Source organism: Perognathus longimembris, chromosome 7, assembly GCF_023159225.1.
Source record: "Perognathus longimembris pacificus isolate PPM17 chromosome 7, ASM2315922v1, whole genome shotgun sequence".
NCBI lineage: Eukaryota > Metazoa > Chordata > Mammalia > Rodentia > Heteromyidae > Perognathus > Perognathus longimembris.
The window spans coordinates 14,059,273-14,080,072 of NC_063167.1; the positions used below are offsets into that span (position 1 = coordinate 14,059,273).

The following is a 20,800-nucleotide window of genomic DNA, read 5'->3' on the forward strand; positions in this document are numbered from 1 at the left end:
GATCCCTGAAGTCACCTTCTGCTTGCCCTTTCAAAACTAACTAGGGGGGCTGGGGATATAGCCTAGTGGCAAGAGTGCCTGCCTCGGATACACGAGGCCCTAGGTTCGATTCCCCAGCACCACATATACAGAAAACGGCCAGAAGCGGCGCTGTGGCTCAAGTGGCAGAGTGCTAGCCTTGAGCAGGAAGAAGCCAGGGACAGTGCTCAGGCCCTGAGTCCAAGGCCCAGGACTGGCCAAAAAACAAAACAACAAAAAAAAAAAACTAACTAGGTAGAGTTGGGAGCTCAAGAGGAAATAGTTGTAAGTGTGCCTATTCAATGCTCACCCCGACCAGGCGGGCCAAGAAAGGAGAAGGGTGGACGGACTGCCCGCAGCCAGCCCCCCCTCACCGGAGGACAATCAGACAGAGTCCGGGAGAATGTCTGCGCAGTTCTCCCTGTACTGAGAGAGCTCTGCTCTTAAAATAGGTCAGAGAGCGGCAGGAAAGGGAGGGGTGACGTGCACCTATCTAGGGACGGTGAAGGGCAGCCTGAGCTGTCCATCAAGGGTGGAGGGTCGAGGGACCAATCCTAAGAGGCGGCCTAATGCTACTTCACAGCCCACAGGATGGCCTCAGGGTTCCTCACCAGGCGCCATCTTAGCCACACGTGGTCCCAAGGCTGGGAGGCAGCTTAACAGCCACGACCACCCAGGGCTGGGAAAACAGGCAGGGCCAACTAATTGCCGCTTAATAATGCAAGGCATCTGGGCAAGGGGGGTGTGTGCCCCACACCCCTACAACATCTGACTGGTTATTTTTTAAACTTATTTATATTTTTTTGTCAGTTGTGGGGCTTGAACTCAGGGCTTGGGCACTGTTCCTGAGCCTCTTTATGCTCAAGGCTAAAGCTCTACCACTTGAGCCACAGCGCCACTTCTGGCTTTTTCTGTTTATGTGGTGCTGAAGAATTGAACTCAGGGCTTCATACATGTAATGCAAGCACTCTACCACTAAGTTTTTGAGTAGTTAATTGGAGATAAGAGTCTCACAGGGACTTTTCTGCGCAGGTTGGCTTCGAACTGCGATCCTCAGGTCTCAGCCTCATGAGCTAGGATTATGGGAGTAAGCCACCTGTGCCCAGCTGACTGGTTACTATTATTTTTTTTTGTCACTCATGAGGCTTGAACTCTGGGCCTAGGCGCTGCCCCTGAGCTCTTCAGCTCAAGGCTAGCGCTCTACCACTTTTAGCCACAGCGCCACTTCAGTTTTCTGGTGGTTAATTGGAGATAAGAGTCTCATGGACTTTCCTGCCAGGACTGGCTTTGAACTGCGATTCTCAGATCTCAGCTCCTGAGTAGCTAGGATTACAGGAGTGAGCCATGGTTATTCTTGTTTTGTTTTTGTTGCCAGTCCTGGGGTGTGGACTCAGGGCCTGAGCACTATCCCTGGCTTCTTCTTGCTCAAGGCTAGCACTCTGCCACTTGAGCCACAGCTCCACTTCCAGCTTTTTTCTATATATGTGGTTCTGAGGAATCGAACCCAGGGCTTCATGTATACAAGGCGAGCACTTTACCACTAGGCCATATTCCCAGCCCCGCCATGGTTATTCTTAATCAGTTCACCATGCTCTCTCATACTGTTGCATGTTAATCAGGAGTGGTTAGGGATACGATCCACCAACTTCAGGACCATCTGGAACTCAGAAGACAGGAACTAGCCAAGTCATCTAATTTTTTCTTTTTCACCTTGAATGGATGGTTGCCCTTCCGTTTGTCCGGAAGTGACCTTCCTTCCCCACCTACAGACCAAGAACTCTGTAACCTGGGTTCTGGGTCAGGGCTCTGGCAGCATTGGCTCTATGAGTGTCCAACTTATTCCTCAGGAGAACCGGTCATGTCTGATTCAATGAGCATCATTCTCAAATACAAGACAAGGCATTGACTGCAAATCCAACTTTTCCAATTACAGATTAGCAAAAAGGACATTGGTAACAGGGTCTTGTGTATGCTAAATATTCTACCCTAGAGCCATAGTACCCCTAGTCTAAAATTAAATATATGAGATCAGGGATTCAACACAGAGTCTTGCACTTGCTAGGGAGGTACTCTGCCACTTGGGCTATGCCCCCAGCACTTCAAGATATTTTTTTGTTGATCATGGGGCTTGAACTCAGGATCTGGGTGCTATCCCTGAGCTTGTTTACTCAAGGGTAGCACTCTACCTCTTTGAGCACCACTTCTGGCTTTTGGGTGTTTAATTGGAGATAAGAGCCTCAGGGACTTTCCTGCCCCGGCTGGCTTTGAACTTCACTCCTCAGATCTTAGCCTCCTGAGTAGCTAGGTTTAGGCATGTGACTGGCTGAAGACATTATTTTTAAATGTTTCACTTCAGCTTATAAAATCAGAACCTACTAAATCATTGTCATGGGTTATACAGGGCTTAAGAAGAGAGAGAATAAGGCTCCCCTATGTATCTAGGAAAGAGTACAAAAAAAAAAGGTCAATATTTCAAACCATAGTTATCCCTTATCAGTTTGTTAATCCCTGTGCAATTAATTCTAGTTCCCTTGGAGCCCTTAGCTATCTCCACACATCGCCTGCTTTTGGTTTAAAGAGTCTGGAAGTCCTGACTTGACCCACTGACAAAGTCTGAAAGTTGTCTAAGCAATCTGAAGCCTGTTTCTAAATGTGTGCTTTAAAATAGTGCTGACAGTGCTGGTGGCTCATGCCAGTAAATTCTAGCTACTCAGGCTGAGATCTGAGGATCACTGTTCAAAGCCAGCTCAGGCAAAAAAGCCCATGAGACTCTTACCTCCAATAAACCACTTAAAATAAGCTGGAAGTTCTGCTGTGGCTCAAGTGGTAGAGCACTAGCCTTGAGCACAAAATTGCTCAGGGACAGTGACCAGGCCCTGAATTCAAGCCCCAAGACCAGCAAGGAAAAAAAATGCTAATGGATAGCATCCGTGCCCTGAGTTCAAGATCTAGTACTGCACAACATCCATGCCCTGAGTTCAAGATGTAGTACTGGCACAAAATTAAAAAGTGCCAACAATATGAATACCTAGTGCCTTCTTTTCCAAAGCTCTGCAATGGACACAGGTAATTATTGTTAGAGAAGCTCAGAACAACATATAATCTATCTGTAGATGACCTTATCACAAAATACTCCTGCTTATTCTAACAGTATGAAAATCACAATCTTTAACTGCAATAGTACAGGGGAAAAAATGTCTAGCGAGTTGAGTAGGATCTACAATATATTTCTTTTCCTTTTTTTGTGGTGTGGGATAGAGCCCCCGAGCCTCACACACATGAAGATGTGCCTACATCTTGGGGCCTGAGCTACAATCCCAGCCTCATGATAAAAGATTTTCAGCTGCCGGATTTTGTACGTAAAAAGAAATGACTCCGAGCTTTTATCCAATTCTCAGAGAAGGCTGTGTCCTCAGGACTAAGAGTGGAGACAGATGGCCCATTCTCCCAAGCACTTACATTTGGTTTGGTGATTAGCCATCTTTCCTTCCGCCCACTGCACTAACACCAGGGCTGGAAACCCAGGAGCTTAACAGCATGTTCCTCCTCTTCTCTCCCCACCCCTCCTTTTCTTTTCTTTGATACTAGAGCTTGAACTCAGGGCTTGGGTACTGCCCCTTAACTTTTTACCTCAAAGTTGAAACTCTACTTGAGCCACACTTGCACTTTTTTTTTTTGGCCAGTCCTGGGCCTTGGACTCAGGGTCTGAGCACTGTCCCTGGCTTCTTCCCGCTCAAGGCTAGCACTCTGCCACTTGAGCCACAGCGCCGCTTCTGGCCGTTTTTTCTGTATATGTGGTGCTGGGGAATTGAACCTAGGGCCTCGTGTATCCGAGGCAGGCACTCTTGCCACTAGGCTATATCCCCAGCCCAACACACTTGCACTTTTTAAGTTAATGGAAGAGTCTCATGAATATTTTTGCCTTGGCGAGCTTTGAACTCAATCCTTAGATCTCAGCCTCCTGAGTAGCTATGACTATAGGCATGAGCTACCGGTGCCTGACTTCTCAGGAGGTTGAGATCTGAGGATCGTGGTTTGAAGGTAGCCAGGCAGAAAAGCTCATAAGACTTATCTTCAACAAACTACTTAGAAAAGGCTGGAAGTGGCACTGTGGCTGAAGTGGTAGAGTGTTAGCTTTGTACCAAAGCAGCTCAGAGACAGCACCCAAGCCCTGAGTTCAAGCCCCAGGACTGGCACACACACACACACACACACACACACACACACACACACACACATCTTTGCAGATGTTAAGGTCTTATAGAGCTCACTAAACTCATATTCTGCTCTTCCTTTAAGTTCATAAACATTGTTGCTTTAACTATATTGGACTATTATATCTTTTTAAGAAATGCATTGTCAGAAGTGGCACTGTGGCTCAAGTGGTAGAGCACTATCCTTGAGCTGAAGAGCTCAGGGACAGCACCCAGGCCCAGAGTTCAAGCCCCACAACCACCACCACCACCACCAATAACAACAAAAACCATTGTCACTGGTACAGAGGTGTGTACTTATAGTCCCAGCTACTTCAGAGGCTGAGACAGGAGAAGATGAGAAGATTGCTTGAGTCCATGGGTTTGAAGCAACATAGACTCTGCAAAAGCAAAAAAACAAAACAAACTGGCAGGGAAGTGTTGTGGCAGAGGATATGAGACCCTAGGTTTGCTCCTTAGCACCCCCAAAGAAATAACTAAATCAGTTAATGAAAATTAAAAGCATTTCAAACATAAGCCATCACACCCAGACACCCCACACCTCCTCCAGGCCCAGGGCTGCAGGTCAGTTCTGTGAGAGTAATGGTGCGGTCACGCCAGCGGCTGAGCACTGCGTGTGGACTGCGTTCTGCGGGAACGCGCGGCTTCTGCGGTTGTGTAGACCGCCTTCTCACTGCAGCTCCTTGTCTCACAGGCTTTCCAGCAAATATGCAGGCACCCAGTCCCTCAGAGATGCTTGGCCTCAGACTGCGGACACCCCCTCTTCCTGAGGGGAAAAGCAGCTCTGGAAGAGGAATTAATTGTTAAGGGGTCCACAGCAGAAATGTGAGGCAGGACCACTAGGGGTGTGTCTGCATACCTGAGCTGCTTCTCCTCCCCTCCCCCCTGCCCCCCTTCCCCCCCTCCCCAGGGGATAAAAGCACCCGCAACCCCTCATCTAAGAATAAAACATTGTATCCTATTCTTCTTGAGGGACAATTATGGAATGTTTCAGGTTGTGTCACTGATTACTCGCTATCATTTTTGCAACTCCAAATAACTTTAGGTTCCCATAGCAACGCACTCTGCTTCGGAAGCTGACATTGTTCCCTAATCCATGTGGGAAGGAACAAGTGTTTCTCCTAGAAAACTCGCAGCTCGCAGCAGGTGGGAGGCATGTTAGGAGGGCCGAGTGGAAGCTTACCACCTGTAAGGGCTTTGTCCTGCCCAAGACAGCGAGCCTGCCTTGGACCTGAGTGACTAACCCATCTTTGATCACGATGGGGAAACCCCAGGACAGCAGACTGCCAACAGCATCTTCATCCTGCACCAGGGACTGCGAAGCCTGGCTGAACCATCCACTAAACTTCCCTAACAGGTGATGACTTCACAGAAGAGATGTTCCAAACACAAAAGATTTATGTAGGTAGATAAATGCAGAGCTGATCATGTGCTGGATTACTTGGGAGTGGTGTACTAACTGGTATTTATAACCCACTGTGTAAGGAAATTACTCCTTTGCTCACAGTGCTCCTGAGCCCAAATGTGAGAATTGCTTTTCTACACCAATAACCAATCCTCCAAACTTTCAGGACACCAAGGGAGTGGCCAATGACTCCAATGAACTCGCTTATTTCCTACCCTGACTCAATGTGGACCCCATACGTTAAGGATCAGGCCTCAAACACTGTCCCCAATTCAGATGCCAGTTGCAAGTGTCAGCCTCTTGTCCTTTGGACAGATTGCCTATAAATAGGGGGTTCCCAAGTGTCTTCCTTGCCTTCTGTAATTTGCTAGACTGGGTGATTAAGGAAGTATCTTGGGTCTTATAGATTATAGAAGACACAACTCAGAACAACTAAATGGAAACAAGGAGGAAGGCCAGGGTAAGTGGGAGAGCTGCAGCATCTGCCCCAGACACCTACCCTTCCCAACCCAGATGTGCACCATTAACTGTTTTTTTTCTTCGGGGGGGGGGAGGGGAGGAAGTCTGGTCCTGGGGCTTGAACTCAGGGCCTGATACCAAGGCACCAAGATGTAGTTCTGTTGCACCTGAGTTTTATTTGCTCAAGGCTAGTGCTCTATCACTTGAGCCACAACTCTATTTTGAGCTTTTTGGGGGTTACTGGAGATAAGAATCTCATCGACTTTTCTGCCTGGGCTGGCTTTGAACCACAAACCTCAGATCTCAACCTGAGTAGCTAGGATTAAGGCATGAACCATTGTCACCTGGCTATAGTTGTTGTTTTTATTGAACTTACTCTCTAGCTCGGCTCCTTCTTGGAGATGGGTCATTAGGAACAAAATTTCAGCCCTCCTGGGGGAGAGCAAGGGAAGGGGTGACCCTGTCCAAAAAGAAATGTACTCTTATGTAACAGTAACTCCTCTGTACATCACCTTTGTAATAACAATAACTTTTTTTTTTTAAAGTTCCAGCTCTCTAAAATGTTAGGTCTTTCTGGGGAACAGCTGGACCCTGAGGCTATCTAGTAATCTGCCCGTTATTCACCGCAATAGCAGAAACTCAGGTGTGATTTTAAGAAGAGAAGGGAAATTCTTAAGAACAACAAAAGATACCAGTCAGGAAATTCCAAGGGTTTTGAGAGTTCTGCACCAAGAACCCAGGCAAGAAGTGAAATGCTTTCTTTTTTCTTCCTCCTCCTCTTTTTCCTCCCCCATCCTCCTCCCCCCTCCTTTTTTGTCAGTCCTGGGGCTTGAACTCAGGGCCTGAGCACTGTCCCTGAACTTCTTTTGCTCAAAGCTAGCACTCTACCACTTGAGCCACAGTGGCACCACTTCTGTATGTGGTACTGAGGATGAACCCAGGGTTTCATGCATGCTAGGCAAGAACTCTGCCACTAAGCTACATTCCCAGTCCAGAAGTACTTTATATAATACAACACTGGCTTTTAAATGAATCCTGAGGGGCTGGGGATATAGCCTAGTGGCAAGAGTGCCTGCCTCGGATACAAGAGGCCCTAGGTTCGATTCCCCAGCACCACATATACAGAAAACGGCCAGAAGTGGCACTGTGGCTCAAGTGGCAGAGTGCTAGCCTTGAGCGGGAAGAAGCCAGGGACAGTGCTCAGGCCCTGAGTCCAAGGCCCAGGACTGGCCAAAAAACAAAACAAAACAAAACAAAAAATAAATGAATCCTGAGAATACAATGACTTGGCTGATAAGAAGAACAGTCTGGTACTATAGGGAGCAAAGCATAGCACTAACTGTACAACCTGGGTGGTTATTAGGGAGATATCACTGTAACTGCATTTAAATGTCTTAAGCTGCAATAAACTTGAAGGCATATCCCATGAGAAAACAGGAAAAAAATAAGTAGGGAAAAAAAGTGTAAGAGAAGAAAGGAGACAGTTTTCTCCAGTTACCTTTCTTACCTCTGTCTCTCACATCTGATTAACAAAGATTTTTATTAAATTGCATTAAAATTATTGAAATATATCTTGGTATCAAAAGGAACCCAAAGGATTTGGGGGGCAGAGGGTGGGTCATGAGGCTTGAACTTGGTGCCTAGGCACTGTCCCTGAGCTGTTTCTGCTCAAGGCTAGCCCTCTACCACTTTGAGCTACAGCACCACTTCTAGTTTTTTGGTGGCTAATTAGAGATGTCTCACAGACTTTCCTGCATGGGCTGGCTTGGACCCACATGCGTGAGCCACCAGTGCCTTGGCTTGAAATGATTCTTTTTAATCATAATCACTGGATAACGGTATCATGAATTTCACAATCATACTGTACATAATAGTCTAGAAAGCCATAAATATCTATTATATGTGAAACTAGGGCCACCTGCTGGTCAGAATATGGAATGGTTTAAATCCAACTAACTCATTTTTGGGGAACGTTGTCCACTTGTCTTTGTATTTTTTCTCACCACTTCGAGAAGTTCAATAAATGCTTAAGAGGAACCTATTAACTATTTTTTTAAGTGAGAGATCTGGAGCCAGGAAAACTGATCACTAGACTTTTTTTTATCTCCCTACTTGCATGCGTATTTTAGGGTTTTTTATGTTGTATTTCTTTTCATTGTGGTTGCGTTTTTCTTTCTTCTTTCTTTGAGGACTGAGCCACAAACCTCATGCATACTAAGCAGGCATTCTCCCACTGTGTCACGCTCTGAGTATTATTTTATCTTTGAAATCAGGTTCTGACAACTACTCCTTTGTTATCCAAAAGGGCTCGATATTAGCCTTCCATTCAGTGCCTTCATATATTTAATTCTAACTTGTGCATGTGGTTCTGATGAAGAAACCCAGGGCTCCACCCATGCAAGGCGCACTCTGCCCCTGAGCCACCTTCCAGGCTCACTTCCCCATAATTCCGATGGCAGTAGTCACTTGGAGGGAAACCTCACTGTTAGCTTGATTTCACTAGAGCAGATTTCCCCCCTTTGCTGAGGATCAAATTCAGGGTCTGGCTCACACTAGGCAAGCACTCTTACCACAGTCAAGCTCCTTTGCCCTTGGGACCTTTTGCACAGGTTTCACTGTGCAGCCCAGCTTGGCTTCTTCCTCTCCTCTGAGAACTACACCTGGTATTCAAATAGGTATTTTCAACCCTCAACAGTATTAGGTATATAGAAGTGCACTCGCTTTAATTACACCTTCAGTTCTGAAAGAGGTGGCAGTAACATATATAAGGTGAACAATGAATCCCAGTCCAACATGAAATGAGACAAAATGCCCACTTGCTTCAGGAAACTGTTTATTAATGGCAAATCAGATTTACAGAAGTATAACAGAACAGAGACCAGAGGAATGAGGCTGTACGCACATGGGGTGGGGGGTCATTACCTACCTGGAGTGCTCAGTGGTTTCTCTTCACTTCTGCACAAAGCCTTATCTGTTCTCTTTGTAGATTCCTGGGGAATGGTTCAGTAGGAGTTGGATTTCTCCTAATTTAGCAGCTACAAGATAAGGTCCACATTCCAAAAAGCAGAGGAGCCTGAGCCAGCTCTCCTCCTCTGCTCCAGTCAGACTTCTTTTTTTGGCCAGTCCTGGGCCTTGAACTCAGGGCCTGAGCACTGTCCCTGGCTTCTTTTTGCTCTGCCACTTGAGCCACAGCTGACCTTTTCTATATATGTGGTGCTGAGGAATCGGACCCAGGGCTTCATGTATACAAGGCAAGCACTCTTGCCACTAGGCCATATTCCCAGCCCCTACAGTCAGACTTCTGTGTATGGGTGAAGGGGTCAATATGCAAACTGTCCTAGTACTCACATCACGATATGATATATAAATATCACACTCAAACTAAGTGTAGGCTCTAGCCAGGTGCCACTGGCACCGTGCCAGTGGCTCGTGCCTATAATCCTAGTGACTCAAGAGGCTTGAGATCTGAGGATCATGGTTCAAAGCCAGCCCAGGCAGGAAAGTCCTTGAGACACTTATCTCTAATTAATCACCAGAAAACTGGAAGTGGTGCTGTGGCTCAAAGTAGAAGGCTAGCTTTGAGCAAAGAGCTCAGGCCCTGAGTTCAAGCCCCAAGAGCAAAAAATGTAGGCTCTACGATTAGCCTGTCAAGCATTGGTCTCTAGATCACAGTTCTACAAATGTAGGCCAAGTCAGTTTGCTTATCTGCCCTACTTGGAAATTAGGCATTAGTAATAGTACCTATATATCATAGATGCAAGGAGTAGAGCTTCGAAGGGTACCTGGCACGTACAGAGTTTGTAGTAAATGTTACACATATGCTCCTTATTAGTAGAGTAGATTGTGGATGAGGAAATAGAATTTGCCTCATGCTATATCAGATGCTGACTCCCTAAGCTAAAATCCTCTCTCCACTGCACTGAAGTAACTCCAGGACATGAACTCTGGGTGCTGATCCACCTTTGTAATTCCAGGGCCTGGCACAGTGCCTACTGCATAGGTATATGCAATATATGGGAATAATTAATCCTAGTAACTTTTGCTCTATCTACAAAACAAATTCAGTGGCTTTAAAAACAGAAACCATGGAAACTCTAATTTTACTGATTGTTATCTAATGCAAACGTAGTTTGGTAAGACCTTTGAGACATTTCAAGTTTTTTCTTTTTTTATACACTGAGGGATTGGACTAAAACTCAACTGAATTTGAGACAGGGTTTTGTTACACATCCTGGGCTGGCCTCAAACTCATGATTCTCCTGCTTCAGCATTCCACAGGTGTACGGGGCGATGTACTATCACACCCCTGGCTATAATTTAAGAAACACTATTTCTATGCAGTTCCAGCTTAGCTGCAAGAAGTACCCTGAAGTAGGGAAAGATTTTGAAGCCTGGAATAAAGGAGCTGCCTACCTTTATACCTCTTTCTTCAGGGGAGACAGTACACTTACCTTCTCAGTATATTTCCATATATTCAGTATCTATTCAGTGTATTTCCATTAAGGATGGCAGTAAGGCTTAGCTGGCAAATTCCACGAATTCAGTTCTTTTCCTCTGACTGTGGTGGATTAGACGCAACAACGCAGGTTTGGGAAGGCTAGAAAAGAATTCCTATTTCCCTTGCATTCTTCAGATGTCATTTCCCCAAATTTCTGCGTTGGCTGGTTTCCATTTCAGCATCAGTCAGGAAATCTTGAAGGTCAGACACAGCAAACAGGGAAACACATAAAATTAAGTGATTGGGGTGCAGTTTGAGGTCTCACAACTTTAACTGGGATGCGTCATAACTTAAGTATGTGCACGTGAATTGCCTGTTATTTTCCTCAATGAAAACCAGTGCCTACGCAAGCTCACAGCACCAGTTGGCTAGAGGATGGAGTTTTCTATGGTTACTCTTGCACTCAGGCTCAAGTAACCTTCCAGAGGAGCTGGGACTACAAGCCCCCACACCTGGCATCTGTGTTCCTTTACTAATTAAAAAAAAATTGTTTTTTTGGTGCCGGTTCTAGGGCTTGAACTCAAGGCCTTGCATTCTTGCTTAGCTTTTTTCTCAATGCAGGCACTTTGACACTTGAGCTACACCCCAACTTCTGGCTTTCTGCTGGTTAGGGGGAGATCAGAGCCTCCTGGATTTGTCTTCCCTTGTCAGGCTCTGAACGGAGACCCTCAGATCTCAGCCTCCTGAGCAGCTAGGATTACAGGGGTGAGCCACCAGCACCCAGCTTCCTTTAGTAAACGTTGAATGAAAGACGTTATGATTTTCAAGAAGACCAAACATTAAGTTAGCAATTTAGTACAAGTCTGCCCTTGATTTTGCATTAAGAGCAAATAGAGAAAAAGCAATCCTAAGGAAGGGAACCAATAATGCTAGCAAACTGTTTTTTATTAAGAATTTAAAATATTATTTGCATACTACTTAAACCAGAAAAAGGTGAACTTTATCTGATTATCATTAGCACAAGCTTTAAATATAAACTTAAAATTTAAATTTAATGAGTCTCATCTCATTAAGTTACTCAGCACCTTAGTCTTTTTTTTTTTTTTGCCAGTCCTGGGCCTTGGACTCAAGGCCTGAGCACTGTCCCTGGCTTCTTTTTGCTCAAGGCTAGCACTCTGCCACTTGAGCCACAGCACCACCTCTGGCCATTTTCTGTATATGTGGTGCTGGGGAATCGAACCCAGGGCTTCGTGTATAGGAGGCAAGCACTCTTGCCACTAGGCCATATTCCCAGCCCCTCAGTCTTGAGTCTTCCTACTGCTGGGATTACAGGACTGTACCACCATACCCAGCCCACTCAACTGCTTCTTCATTTGCAGGAAATACACATTAAAATAGACTTAGTAAAGAAAACATTGAAGAACTCATCTGAAACTAACCAGGAAATGTCTTTACATTTTTCCAATGTATAACTTAAAAACCAAAACTTTCTATACACATCAAGCAGTGAGAAAACAAATTTTGTTTCCTCATAAATCATAAACAGGTTGGCTACGTGATTGACTGATACCTCAACTCCCTTTGGTACCCGGATGTGGTAGAACTAGGTCACTGGTCTGAGGGCAGACACGAAGGCCTCTAGATGAGGGGAATTCTGAGGTGACAGCCTGGCTTTGGGAAGAATGGTGGGAAAAAGCCATCAGTGTGAGCGCACATGAGCAGGCAGTGTTCTTGCTGAGTGGGCGTGGACTCCAGAGGATGCACACCTTTCTCAAGGCCCACGCTCCTTCGGTAGCTCAGGAGCCTCCACACTGGACATCATTTAGAAATATATACTTCGCAGGGACCTTAGCATCTAGAAAGGCAAAGAAAAAGTTACTGTGTAAAACTACCCTCAGCTAGGTGTCAGTGGTTCACACCTGTTATCCTAGCTACTCAGGAGGCTGAGATCTAAGGATTGTGGTTCAAAGCCAGCCTGGGAATAAAAGTCCCTGTGAGAATCTTATTGCCAATTAACTACTCAAAAACCACAACTGGAGCTGTGGCTCAAAGTTGTAGAACATGAACCTTGAGTAAAATAAGCTCAGGGACAGAGCCCAGGACTGACAGAAATAAGGAATGTGTCTTAGTAGTAGAATGCTCGCCTTGCATGCATGAAGCCCTGGGTTCCATACCTCAGTACCATATACCCAGAAAAAGCTGGAAGTGGCGCTGTGGCTAAAGAGGTAGTGTGCTAGCCTTGAGCAAAAAGAAGCCAGGGACAGTGCTCAGGCCCTGAGTTCAAGCCCCAGGACTGGCAAAAATAAAAATAATATTAAAAAAAAAACACCACACCTTCAGAGGCTGGAAATATGGCCTAGTTGTGGCGAGAGAGCTTGCCTCATATACATGAAGCCCTGGGTTCGATTCCCAGCACCACATATATAGAAAACGGCCAGAAGTGGCACTGCGGCTCAAGTGGCCTTGAGCAAACAAGCCAGGGCCCAGGACTGGTAAAAAAAACAAAAAAAAAAACACCTTCAGGGACTAGGAGGGAACACTTATAATGATAACATATATAATAATTAGAAGCAGTTGGGAAAAAAAGTACTATCAATGCTTCTGATCCTGAGTTTGGACTTTATAAGAAACAAAAGCCTGGGCAGAGTGCTAGCCTTGAGCAAAAGAAACTCAGGGACAGTGCCTAGGCCCTGAGTTCACACTCCAGGACTGGAAAAAAAAAAAAAAGGAAAATGAAATCAGATGCCGGTGGTTCATACCTGTAATCTTAGCTATTTAGGAGGCTATGATCTGAGGACTGAGACTCAAAGCTGGTACAGATAACAAAGCCCATGAAGCTATCCCTAATTAACCACCAAAAAGCTTAGCTGTGGCTCAAGTGGTAGATCACAAGCCTTGAGGAAAATAAATAAATAGCTAGCTAGCTCAGGAACATTGCCCAGGCCCTATGTTCAAGCCCCAGGATCTGCACACAAACAATAATGATAATATAGTAATAATAATAATTCACTGACATCTCAAATGCTCCTATAGAATTAACTCTGGAGAAAGCAGGGGAGCCATCTGAGACACTATAACCATTGTATCTGTACCTGTCTGTATTCAAGGGAATCACCCTCATACTCTGGAGGACTGTTATTTTGATTTCTCTTTATGCCTGGTTTCTAAGAAGTTGACCAATGGACCTGAGAAAAGGAGGGATTCTAAGCCAGGTACCAGTGGTTCACATTTGTAATCCTAACTACTCAGGAGGCTGAGATCTGAAGATCACAGTTCAATACCAGCCTAGGCAGACAAATCCAAGAGACTCTTATCTCCAACTAAACAGCAAGACAGAAGTGACCACTCTGCACAGCAGTCTGGAGGTTCCCCAAAAAACCAAACATAGATCTTCCCTATGACCCAGCCATACCTCTCCTGGGCATCTACCCTGAACATCACAAGCCAGGATATTGTAACACTTGCACAGCCATGTTTATTGGTGCACTGTATTCACAATAGCTAAGCTATGGAAACCGCCTAGATGCCCTACACTACATGAGTGGATTCAAAAAATGTGGTGCCTATACACAATAGAATTTTACACAGCCATTAGAAAGAATAATTTTATGTCATTTGCAGGGAAATGGATGGACCTAGAACAAATAATGTTAAGTGAGGTAAGCCAACCTCAGAGAGACAAACAAATAGCACATGATTTCTCTCATATACAGAAGCCAGATCTAAAACACACTGGGACATGATAAATTATACAGGACTCTAGGCATTCACACACAGTGAGACCAAAGAAGGACACTCTAAGGAGAGAAACACAAAGGCACAATGCCTGTGTGTATCTGATCACATAAAATAATATTAATTGAAATGAGCTCTAGGAAATGGAAAAAGAGGGTTTTGTTTTGCCAGTCCTAGGGCTTGGACTCAGGGCCTGAGCACTGTCACTGGCTTCTTTTTGCTGAAGGCTAGCACTCTACCACTTGAGCCACAGCGCCACTTCCGGCTTTTTCTGTTTATGTGGTGCTGAGGAATCGAACCCAGGGCTTAATGCATGCAAGGCAAGCACTCTTAATTAAGCCATATTCCTAGTTCCAAAAGAGGTGTTTTTTTTTTTGTTATTGCTGTTTTTGTTTTTTCTTTTTGTCTTGTTTGTTCATTTGTCTTTAGGAGGGCAAGCGAGGGGGAGAACACAGAAATGGAGGGATAAAGGGTGGACAAATGCAGCAGTGGTACTCACTAGACACTATGTTGAAAATGAACTGTAGAAGTTGTGGATGGGGGACTTGGAATATGGCCCACCTCTTTTGGAACTAGGAATATGGCTTAAGAGTGCTTGCCTTGTATACGTGAAGCCCTGGGTTCGATTCCTCAGCACCACATGTGGCTCAAGTGGTAGAGTGCTAGCCTTGAGCAAAAAGAAGCCAAGGACAGTGCTCAGGCCTTGAGTTCAAGCTCCACAACTGGTCAAAAAAAAAGTTGTGGGTGGGAAAGGAAAGGAAAAACTGGGAGAGAGTGAAGGGTCACATTGTCCAAAAAGACACATACACTTTACCTAACTTATACATCTGTAACTCCTCTGTACATCACTTTTATACTAACAATAAAAAAAATTTAAAGCCAGAAGTAGAGCTGTGGCTCAAGTGATAGAGCAACAGTCTTGAGCAAAATAGCTAAGGAGAGTCCCCTGGTCCTGAGTTCAAGCCCCGGTACTGGCACACAAAACAAACAAATAAAGGTTCCAGCACTGTTTTGAAAGGTATTTTTACATTCAATCAAAGTATTTTCCAAGTACATCAGCTATCCCCCATACAAAAATACATATAAAGTCTCACCTCAGGTTAAATTACTCTGAGTTATTTACTATTATGTTCTCTTCTCCAATGGTGTAATTAAGAAAAACACAAGTTGTGCCCTCAACCTCAAGGTAACAGTTCTGTTTCTCATTTGGCTGCGACAAATGCAGCCACCACCTCATCAAGTGTTCACGTGGTTCTTGCAAATGCTCTTTTCAAACAGAAGCGATGCTATTGCTTTCACACAGTATTCAGCACTCTCTGCCTGCGGTGTCTTTACAGAGAAAAACATTCTCAACTCAAGATACATTGTGACTGGAGTCTAGTTTGTCCCAGCACCTCTAATCTACTCTCAATTTAGGGCCAAAGTCAATGGCAAAACTGAACGTGGCAGCTGGCTCATGTTAGTGAATGCTGGGGCAAAAACATGGTAATCTCTTCCGGTTCTAAGATGCCGTAAAGCCCCCAAAATGATCTCCAAGAAGCCTTCTCCGATTGTTTCTAGCAGGATAATGATGGCATAAGCCTGTAAACTTAGCTACACAGGAGGCTGAGAGATCTAGAGAATCATGGTTGGAAGCTAGCCTGAGGACGAAGATTTATGAGATTCCATCTCCAATTAACTAGTAAAATGCCTGAATAGAGGCATGACTCAAGTAGTGGAGCACCAACTGTAAGCAGGAAAGCTGAGGACTTAAGTTCAAGTCCCTGAAATAACACAAACAGAGTCATTTCTGCACCCTGGATACGGACCATCTGCTGCAAATTTGTGCCTTCAATCTATGTCACTTGTGGGCAGGGATGGGAGGGGGAAAGCAAAAGAAGGGATGACATTGTTTAAAAAAAAAAAAAAAAGGAAATGTACTCATTACCTGACTTGTAAAATGGCAGTTCCTCTATACATTAATAGTAACCATAAAATTATTTTTAAGCTGGTCACTGGTGGCTCTTGCCTGTAATCCTAACTACTCAGGAAGCTGAGACCTGAGGATCACAGTTCAAAGCCAGCCAGGGCAAGGGGCAGGAAAATCTACAAGCCTCTTATCTTCAATAAACTACTCAGAAAAAGCTAGAAGTGGAGCTGTGACTCAAGCACTAGCCTTGAGAAAAAGAATCTCAAAGATAGCACCCAGGCTTGAGTTCAAGCCCCAGGGCTGGCACCAAAAAACAAACCCAACTATTATTTCTCTTATAAAGTATTACCTGAAGGATATTTTTGCCAACCGCCTCCCTTTCTTCTTGCTTGTGTCCCAAGTGAACCTTTGACATCATGGTCCCAGCAGACTGTTAGGGTTGAAGTGAAAGGATTCCACCTTCCCTTTGGGTAGTGGTACAGGAGCAATAGCTGGAGCTGCTACAAGATCTGGAACCAAAAGCTAGTCTGAACTTCAAAGGAAAATGCCATCATTACCTTTTTTTGGGGGGGATTGGTGCTCAGGGGCTGACCTATGGATTCCCACATGTTAAAGAGGTACTCTGCCACTGAGCTTCATCTCCAGCCTTTGGCTGTTAAGAGACAAGGTTTCTCTCTGTCTAGCCTGGGCTGGCCTCAAACATGAGATTTTCCTGCCTCATCCTCCAAAGAGCTAGGAGTGTTGTTATTACAGGTGGCAAGAGCCGTAAAACTTATCACCATTAAAAAAACTTATTAGCATACATTAACTATTGTTTTCTAACCATTGGCAAATTAGCTATAGTTTTCTCCTTTCATCATCTGCTAGTATATGTGTCTCTATTACCATCATTCACATAGCTCCATTAATCAAGCTCTCATCTTTCAATCTATACAACTTTCGAGCAAATGTTTAAAAAGTTTCAAGTATTAAAAGTGGTAATACAGTCTCTTTCCAGCCAGTGCCAAGCGATGGGCATCTCTCGGGACAACTGGCACAAGTGCCGCAAGACCTGGGGCAAGAGGAAGCCCTACCACAAGAAGCAGAAGTATGAGCTGGGACGCCCCGCCGCCAACACTAAGATTGGCCCCCGTCGCATACACACAGTCCGAGTTTGAGGTGGCAACAAGAAATATCGTGGCTAGGAATATGGCCTAGTGGCAACAGTGCTTGCCTCGTATACATAAAGCCCTGGGTTCGATTCCCCAGCACATATATAGAAAATGGCCAGAAGTGGCGCTGTGGCTCAAGTGGCAGAGTGCTAGCCTTGAGCAAAAAGAAGCCAGAGAAATCAACATAACAGTCCTCCAGAGTATGAGGGTGATTCCCTTGAATACAGACAGGTACAGATACAATGGTTATAGTGTCTCAGATGGCTCCCCTGCTTTCTCCAGAGTTGATTCTATAGGAGCATTTGAGATGTCAGTGAATTATTATTATTACTATATTATCATTATTGTTTGTGTGCAGATCCTGGGGCTTGAACATAGGGCCTGGGCAATGTTCCTGAGCTAGCTAGCTGTATATTTATAGTCTCAGATGGCTCCCCTGAGGACAGCTGGGGCAAAAAGTTAGCAGGACGCCGATCTCAACCAAAAAGAAGCCAGGGACAATGCTCAGCCCCTGAGTCCAAGCCCAGGACTGGCAAAAAAAAAGAAAAGAAACATCGTGCTCTGAGGCTGGATGTGGGCAACTTTTCCTGGGGCTCTGAGTGTTGTACTCGTAAAACAAGGATCATTGATGTTGTCTACAATGCATCCAATAATGAGCTGGTCCGCACCAAGACCCTAGTGAAGAACTGCATTGTGCTCATTGACAGCACACTGTACCGACTGTGGTACGAAACCCACTATGCATTGCCCCTTGGCCGCAAGAAGGGGGCCAAGCTGACTCCTGAAGAGGAAGAGATTTTAAACAAGAAGAGATCCAAGAAAATTCAGAAGAAATACGATGAAAGGAAAAAGAATGCCAAAATCAGCAGTCTTTTAGAGGAGCAGTTCCATCAGGGGAAGCTTCTTGCCTGCATTGCATCCAGACCAGGCCAGTGAGGCCGAGCAGATGGCTATGTCCTAGAAGGCAAGGAGCTGGAATTCTATATGAGGAAGATCAAGGCCTGGGAAGGCAAATAAAGTCATCTACCATACTTAGCTCATGTAATAAAGGTCTTTATTGTCTAAAAAAAAAAAAAAGTGGTAATACAGTCATGCACCAGGGGCTCATGCTACTTAGGACACTGAGATCTGAGGATTGTGGTTCAAAACCAGGCCTGGCAGGTAAATCTAAGAAACTCATATCTTAATCCACCAGCAAAAAGTCAAAACAGGATGTGTGGCTCAAGTAGCCAGTCATGAGCAAAAAACTAGAACAAAAGTATAAGGCCCCGAGTTCAACCTCCGGTACTTTTATTAAAAAGAAAAAAGAATAGCCAGGCTCTGGTGGCTCATGGCTGTAATCCTAGCTACTCAGGAGGCTGAGGTCTAAGGATCATGTTCAAAGAGAGCTTGAGCAGAAAAGTTCCCAGGAGAATCTTATCTCCAATAAACCACTTAAAAATGGGAAGCAGAGCCAGGACCTGTGGCTCACACCTGTAGTCCTAGCAACTCAGGAGGCTGAGATTTGAGGATCACCGCTCAAAGCCAACTGGGACATTAAAGTCCATGAGACTCTTATCTCTAAGTAACTAGAAGTGGCGCTGTGGCTCAAGTGGTAGAGCGCTAGCCTTGAGCTGAAGCGCTCAGGGACAGCACGCAGGCCCAGAACTCAAGCTCCACACTAAAAATAAGTCAATAATAATAATAAAAATAAAGTACTGAAACAAAAGAAAAAAGTTCAATATTACTGATGTAAATGAACATTGCCCAGTTTATGTTACTTGGGCTTTCACCTTATTTATATTTATTTTTTTGTGACAGTCCTGGGGTTTGGACTCAGGGATAGCTAGGGTACTCTCCCTTAGCTTTCCTGCTCAAAGCCAGCCCTCTACCACTTGGGGTACAGTCTACCTTTGGTTAATTGAAGGTAAGAGTCTCATGGACTTTCCTGTCCTGACTGGCTTCAAACTGTGTCCTTCAGATCACAGCTTCCTGGATACCTAGTATTTCAGAGCCACCAGTGCCTGGTTGGGCTGTCACTTTAAGAAATAAACAGGGCTGGGGATATAGCCTAGTGGCAAGAGTGCCTGCCTCGGATACACGAGGCCCTAGGTTCGATTCCCCAGCACCACATATACAGAAAACGGCCAGAAGCGGCGCTGTGGCTCAAGTGGCAGAGTGCTAGCCTTGAGCGGGAAGAAGCCAGGGACAGTGCTCAGGCCCTGAGTCCAAGGCCCAGGACTGGCCAAAAAAAAGAAATAAACAGATACAGTTGGATATGGTCATGTACAAGGGCTAGGAGGAAACAGGATCAGGAGGGTTGTAGTTCGAGTTTGAGGCCAGCAAGGACAAAATATTAGAGACCTCCTCATCTTAACAAATAAGCCAGGTATGTCATAACCGTAGCCAAGTGAGAGGGTAGGTAGGAGAATCATAGTCCAAAGCCAGTCCTGGGTAAAAAGCACAGAAAATAAAGTAAAATATAAAGATTAAAAAGGCTGGAGGGAGCTAGGAATGGGACTTAGCGGTAGAGTGCTGGCCTAGCATGCATGAAGCCCTGGGTTCAATTCTCAGTGCCCCGTAAACAAAAAGAGAAGGCTGGAAGTGGCACTGTGGCTCAAGTGCTGGAGTGTCAGCCTTGAGCAAAAGCAGCTCAGGGATAGTGCCCAGGCCCTGAGTTCAAGCCCGAGAACTGGCTCTCTTTCTCTCTATTCATATATGTATATATACACATTCATATATACTTACTATATTATATATATGTATATATATTTACTAAAGTCAGGGGCAATAGCATACAACAAACCAAGTTTAAAAATCGTAAACTTGGGGCTGGGAATATGGCCTAATGGCAAGAGTGCTTGCCCCGTATACATGAAGCCCTGGGTTCGATTCCTCAGCACCCATATATAGAGAAAAGGTCATATATATATATAGAAAAGGTCAGAAGTGGCACTGTGGCTCAAGTGGCAGAGTGCTAGAAGCCAGGGACAATGTTCAGGCCCTGAGTCCAAGCCCCAGGACTGAAAAAAACAAAACAAAAAATCGTAAACTCAAGTAGAAGTGTGGTTTATGGTACAGTGCCTTGTCTAGAGAGCATGAGGCAAGTTAAACCTAAGTACTGTTTAAAAAAATAATAAATCCTGGGCTGGGAATATGGCCTAGTGGTAGAGTGCTTGCCTCATATACATGAAGCCCTGCGTTCGATTCCTCAGCACCACATATATAGAAAAAGCCAGAAGTGGTGCTGTGGCTCAAGTGGTAGAATGCTAGCCTTGAGCAAAAAGAAGCCAAAAGAAGTGCAGGACTGGCAAAATAAAATAAAATAAAATAAACCCTTTGATCTTTTTACCTTGTCTCCACAAGCACATGACAAAATGAAATCCACTGTACTAGTTGAAGATGTGCGGGTACTGAAGTGGCTCAAATAGCAGAGTACCGGTCATACAGAAAAAGATGAACAAGAGCTTCAGGCCCTGAGTTCTAGCACCA

The 20,800-nt window shown here is 44.9% G+C and overlaps 1 pseudogene; it reads left to right on the forward strand.

The window, feature by feature from the left end:
* The first annotated feature begins 17,187 nt into the window (after positions 1-17,187).
* On the forward strand, positions 17,188-18,406 carry LOC125354706 (annotated as a pseudogene).
* The last annotated feature ends 2,394 nt before the right edge of the window (positions 18,407-20,800 follow it).